The sequence below is a fragment of the Pteropus vampyrus genome, unplaced genomic scaffold (assembly GCF_000151845.1).
Source record: "Pteropus vampyrus isolate Shadow unplaced genomic scaffold, Pvam_2.0 Scaffold246, whole genome shotgun sequence".
Classification (NCBI taxonomy): domain Eukaryota; kingdom Metazoa; phylum Chordata; class Mammalia; order Chiroptera; family Pteropodidae; genus Pteropus; species Pteropus vampyrus.
The window spans coordinates 103,342-109,674 of NW_011889027.1; the positions used below are offsets into that span (position 1 = coordinate 103,342).

Genomic DNA, 6,333 nt, shown 5'->3' on the forward strand with positions numbered 1-6,333 from the left:
AACATGCAAGCATCTCTGGTGAAATGCGTCCAGCCTTCCTGACACGAGGTCGCGGTTCACGGGCGAAGCAGAGCTGGATGGGAAGACGGGTGTGCGGAACCTCGTGGGGATGAGCCCCCCTCACCTCTCCCGGGGGGCAGGGAAAGGCTGGAGGAGCGCCGCATGTCTCACCTGCCATCTGGGTTTTTTTCAGTGACGAGCAGTGTAGACCGCGGACGAAGCGTTTAACCTTCCCGAAGCTTGTTTCCTTTCTCTGTGAAACGGGGGCATCGACGAGCACTTGGAGTCTGCAGCGAGGATTTCTGGATCGTGGGAGTGAAGTGCTGACACGCACTGTGCCATTTCCCTGGCGGCTTTTGCCCACAGAGGGACGGGGCTGACAGGCTCTGCCACAAACGAAGACTTTTCAAGATCAAACATGAGCACGATTCGTAGGCAGCCAAACTTCCCAGGTAAAATTCAATGCGAATCACGTATAAATATTTATTCTTTCCTTTCTTTTTTCTTTTGAAAGCTGACTTTTACAAAGTAAGATGACAAAGGATGGAACACAGTTAAGGGACCAAAGACAAGTTTGGCTCTTTCGAGAATACCGTCAGCAGCCAGCTGTGCTGACAGGCTCATGAAAAATCTAGGCATTTAGGTAATTATTTTTTCCTCCAGGCAAGTTCTTCCAGGCTCAACAGACACCATCTGCTTTCGACCACAAAACAGCAGACCCAATCACTCAACACAAACGCCAGGCACCTGAGACAGACAGAGTCACGTCTACTAGCCGAAGCCACCGAGGATGTCATAATCGGATCATCCCCAAATTCAGAATGTGTCTAACACATGCCGTGCGTTCTGAAGGTGCTGAGTTGCAGAGGTGAACGAAGCACATTTTTCCCTGGACCAACTACGGCTTAGCAGCCCAGATCAACGATAAAGCCGGCAGGGACAAGGGAGCTTTAGAAACGTGAAGAGAAAGGACTAGAAACCTTTCTCGCTTTCTTCTCCAGGAGAAGAGCATCGAGTTATAAACAGTCAGATTCAAGACTCATTCTGGCTTTTCCTAGTTGTAATATTCTAGACTAAGGTGTGTATTTTTACATACTTCATCTGAAAATAACGGTATTATGGTTTTGCTTACTTAAATTTCTTAAGTCTTTGATCGTGAATAAGAAATATATAAAATTTAAATGAAGAAAATAATATGTATCTAAAGGACTGTAGCAAAGACCAAATATTTAATACTTACAGAACGCAGTTTAAAAACATGAAGTATGGACAATTAAGATTTTCTTTTTTTTTTTTTTTGGCGAGGCAACCCTTGGTCGACCTTGTCAGCTTACAATCCCTTATTTTTTATTATTTACGCCTATAGCACCCGGTCTTCCTAGGTGGCCTCCCATCCAAGTACTAACCAGGCCCGACCCTGCTTAGCTTCCGTGATCAGATGGGATCGGGCTTGTTCAGGGTACCATGGCTGTAGACAATTAAGATTTTTATTATATATACCAGCATTTAGATTTATCAAGTTTATACCTACCCCGAAATACATTTTATTTATGTGGACATGTGCCAATTGGTTCTATCATATTAACTAAAATAACAGTATTTCATGGAAATTTTGAAACTTAAAAGTTTGTGTAGATCTATCTCTGTTCTGATTTTTGAATGTGTCGAAGGAATTTCCAGGGTATAACCAGTTTGCTGCACCTCAGTCAACTCCAACTATACCAGTGTTTTTTGTTTTCTTTTGACTTAGTAAAAATAAATGTTAATACAAAATATCTGAAAAGAAACGTTTCTTTTTATGTGCAAAATAACTTAATCTCAGCATTTTTCTCACTGAGTAGAGGTCTTCTTGACGCCGTAGTGTTAAAATCTACTGAAACATGAATATACAACTGTCTGCAGCCTGATTTACATTTCTCAGTCAAATCGTGTTTTCTACTTTGATTATATTTTATGCGCAAAGTTTATTCCGCAGCCACGCTCGGAGAGCAATGTGACCCCATTTATCTCATGTTCAAGCTAAGGAATCTGCTGCATACCAATGGCATCTCCTTGGGAGGGTTCGCTGCTCTTCAGCATCTCCGTCTCATTCCGTCAGGCATCGTGGTTGTCTTTGTGCCCCGAGCATGACGCTGGGTCTTGGCCTCACGCCGGATCTAGGGAACAGTAACATGGGGCTGCAGGGTTCCCCCGGGGGGCTGCCCTGGGGCTCAGAGAGCTGACGTCAGAGCAGGGCTTCGAGGGACAGTCGGCCCTCACTCTTTTAATCACAGTTAGTCGTACACTCAGTCTCACCACAGTGAAAGGCCTGCGAGCTCCTTGCAAAATGTTCTTCTACCGATGAACGCATTCAGCTAGGAACGGCCCCACAAACAACAGAAGAAGAGGGGTTACACGTGGGAGAAAAGCCGAGTTAGGGGGACGAACCCAAGGCCATCACATCGTGTATGATGATTGTGCCGGCGACCCCCGGTCTGCAAAGGGCTCGCGGCCCCTTGCCTTCCTAAGCTGTTTCTGCTTCAAAAGGAAACCCCCGTCGATGGGTTCGCCGGCTACTTTGGGAGATGTGTGGCAGCCGAGCTACAAACCCGATCGCCTGTTTGACCCAGGTAGCATGAGCATGTCACTTAGTTTCCACATCCTAAACCAGCGAAAACAGAAAACATTCATTGTTCAGCAAGCATCTCGCACTGGGAGAGACGTCTCTGGGAATGACAACGAGGCCCGATTTTCCGCGTTGTTTTCTTTGTGCACTAGAGCCCACACCGAATTCCATCTTTCCCTCGCTGTCCTCACCCCCCTCCCCCAAAATGCGGGAAATGAGTAAGTTCAGCTGGAGCTGGCCGCGTGCTTCTCCGTGGCCCACGGCACTGCCCTCCGCGGCAACAGCAGCACCTACACGGTCCCCTGAACGAGCTTTTCCTTGCTTTATCTTGCAGATTTGTACGAGAAAATTGATGCTGTTTTTTCTCAGAAGGGGGCTTGCGTCCCTTTCGAAGGACTTCGGAGAGAAGCGAGACACCAGGCCAGAAGGTGCCGCGTCCCAGGCCCCAGAGTCGCATCTGTGGTGACCCGTCCTGGGCACACGTGAGGCTCACTCTTCTGCTGCTTCTCACAACTCAGGGAACGACTGACAAACGGTGGCACTTTGTCCTCTCTGCTTTCATTTCAAATCGCAAGTTAATTCGAGCCTAAGATCTCTCCCCAGTAACGGGGGAAAAAATTTTAAATTATCTCAGTCGTGTCCACGACTTGGAAAGTTCCATGAAGTCAGCCGCAGGCTCCTGCGTGTATTGATAAGAGCGTCTGAACGGGGCCCACGGAAAGCCCTTTTAGACACTACTTTACGACGGTTTCAGACGGAAGAAAAAAACACGCTCTTCTGAGGGCACAGGTGTATTCGTACGCCCCAGAAAATTGAAATTCAATTCAGAAAGCAATATTGGAAACAATTTGAGCCTGGATCCAATCTGGCCAGGGCTGAAATAGCACAAGAAATGACTGGAAAGATGATTCTGCCACATTTTCCGGTTCATTCTATGTGACCGGGGCCATCAGTACGAAGGAATGGGAAAACAGGCATTAAATCTCTGCTTACGGCGTTTCAGCAAGAGCAGAGGCAGCACCCGACTCCCAGCGACCCCGTTTATAAACAAACTGTCCCGCGTATGAGATGTAACACCTATGACAACTATAACAATAAAGAGGATGGGTAAAGGGACCAAAAGTAAAATAAAATAAACGAACTGTTACATACAAGGTTAAAGAACTTAAAAAGAGGCAAAATTAAAAATGGGCTTTACTTATAAAATTGTAATGACCAAAAAAAAAAAAAAAAAAAACCCACAAGTGTAATTACTTTCAGATAAACGGGAATCCCTGACCCAAACAGAACGTGTGCCTTAGACAATTTTTTATCCTGCCAGTCTGACTTCTGATTATATAAGAATATAGTGTTTTAGGCAATAAGTTCATTCCTAAAAAGTTGTTGTTCTCATTGTTTTGAGTATCGATTTTTCTCAAAACAGAATTGTGTTATGCATGCGTTAGACGAGAATTAAATAAAAGAAAGCTTTTGTATAAAAGGAATACTCCCTCTGCCATATAAATCATCAGTCTGTGCATTCATGTTTAACCCACATTTCCATAAAGTCATTAACGGGTCTGCGACGGGGGGCTCATGTTTCTGGAAGTCGGTCGCCTAGATTCAGTTGAGGACGCTGGAGCGTCCCTCACTGTGTGTGGCTCCTGTGAGCCGCAGGGTCCCTGGGACCAGAGAGAGCAAGGAACAGCCTCAGCAGCCACTGCCAGCGGTCAGAGTTCTGCCTTTTGTGTCTCCTGCTCATGAGTGACCTTATAACGGGATCCCGGTAGCCCCGGCCACCTGGTCTACCTTCCGGGCGTGCTGCTCCGAAGACAGCCCTCCTCTGCCAAGACCGTGACACAGGGCTGCGCGTCTCCTGTAGGCTTTCGAGTTACCTCTGATCATCTTTGTCAGACTGGACAGAATTAAACACCAGCTGGTCCTCTCTAAAACACACCTCCCAGAGGACTCTGCACCTGCTCCCGGATCGTTTCTATGGAGGGGATCTTACTTCATCCGCGGGAGACTGGCTTCTGGGCACTGTGGATTGAAACCTCCCTCCCTGCTCTGGAAAGATACGGGCATCGTCTGAGAACGGGCTCCCGGCTCCCAGGATTCATTTTGACCCACATTAAGCTCCACGATTTCACTGCAACTCGCTTTTCTGATGATAGGTTTTCCTGACGCCTTCCTTGTCTGCTACCGACCCCATCACACCTTCTGCTTTCGAAAGAGCGACTGACCCGCACATCCGTCGTGCAGCATCTCTCCTTCATTGCCGGCCTCCGGCTCCTGGTTGGTTGAGCTCTCACCACGGGTGTCGGTTTTATGGTTCCTGAGTCAACGCTGTGCCCCATCCAGCCCGGCCCAAGGGCTGTGTCCCCAGAGCCCCACGTCAAGAACCCTGCGATGAGCCGAGCTGGGGTAGAGCAAGGCTTCGGGTATTTATAAAGTTCTCCATGTGATTCTAACGTTCCACAGTGACTGTGATCCACAGCCCGGATCCAGCGCTCCCTGTTACCGTTCTCACGAAATGCACTGTAGCCGTGTGGGCAGAAACAAAAGCCCAGTCACTTATGCAGGGTGCCCTCGGGTCGGCCGCGTGGAATGATACTGTCTGCTCCACACTCCTGTGTCCTGTTTAATTATTACCTTCTAAGTAAACATCCCCAGCATTTTCTTAGCTATTTTTTCTAATCACTTAAATTGGCGACAACAAAAACGTGACACGTGATGTGAAGTATGTACTAATCATCTCTGCAGAGAGAGACTATTTCATGCTCAACCTACCAGCTTTCTAGGTGCCAGCTGGGGCTGGGGTGCGACTCATGAATTAATGTCAAAAAGAGTTTATTACGCTAGCTTTTGCTGAGGCAATCTAACTCTGTTAATTTTCATTATAATTACAGGCAACAGAAGTCTCTAGTTGTTAATATTGAAAGTAAGTATAATCTTTAAAATAGAATTGGTAGGGGCTTTTTTTGGTAGTTTTAAATTAATATTTTCTTTTTTTATTATTATTTATTATTATTTATGCCTATAGCACCTGATCTTCTTTGGTGGTCTCCCATCCAAGTACTAACCAGTCCCGACCCTGCTTAGCTTCCAGGATCAGACATCGGGCTTGTTCAGGGTGGCATGGCCACAGACCATGGACTGTGGCTCCACTGGGGTGTGAACCCAGGACCTTCTGCGTGTGAAGCAGATGTGCTGACCGCTACACTATGGAACCACGTGTTTAAATTACTGTTTTCTTAATCCTTCTGTGCTACGCCAGTGGTGGGCGATTTATATAACATTCGTTTTCTCTCTTTTACCTCCTAGTTCAAAGATTCAGGATGCATCCATGACACCCTACATTTTCGGCCTTAATAATTTGATGGACCTGTGATAGGAACCAAGTTTACCCTAATCAGGATGTAAAAGTTATGTAATTTGGAATCTGAAAAATCCCACCATCGGTTTTCAGCTTGATAGGTCCCTCTGAAATCCAGGATGGGTAAAACGGCCTGGAGCAGCAAGCTTTGCATTATGGTAACCCTGGAGAAACAGGGCAAGCGTGCTCCCAGGTTCGTTCTAAGATATGGGCCCCTAGGGCACTGGCAGGGAGGATGGATTAAGGAGGGGTTCAGAATTGCAGATGATATTTCACTATGGGGTCTCGACGTCAAGCATGTTTTTAAATGACCTGCTGCTGGAAGCAGCCTTTACGCGACACAGGCTGCTCCCGGCACTGGCTTGGGAAGGGG

General features: G+C 46.8%; 1 non-coding gene and 1 pseudogene across 1 annotated transcript; both read right to left on the bottom strand.

Moving 5' to 3' along the window:
* Positions 1-1,357: 1,357 nt before the first annotated feature.
* On the bottom strand, positions 1,358-1,476 carry LOC111729100 (annotated as a pseudogene).
* Positions 1,477-5,743: 4,267 nt separating this feature from the next.
* On the bottom strand, positions 5,744-5,816 carry TRNAV-CAC. Its single transcript has one exon. It is a non-coding gene; the product is annotated as a tRNA-Val (tRNA).
* Positions 5,817-6,333: the final 517 nt, after the last annotated feature.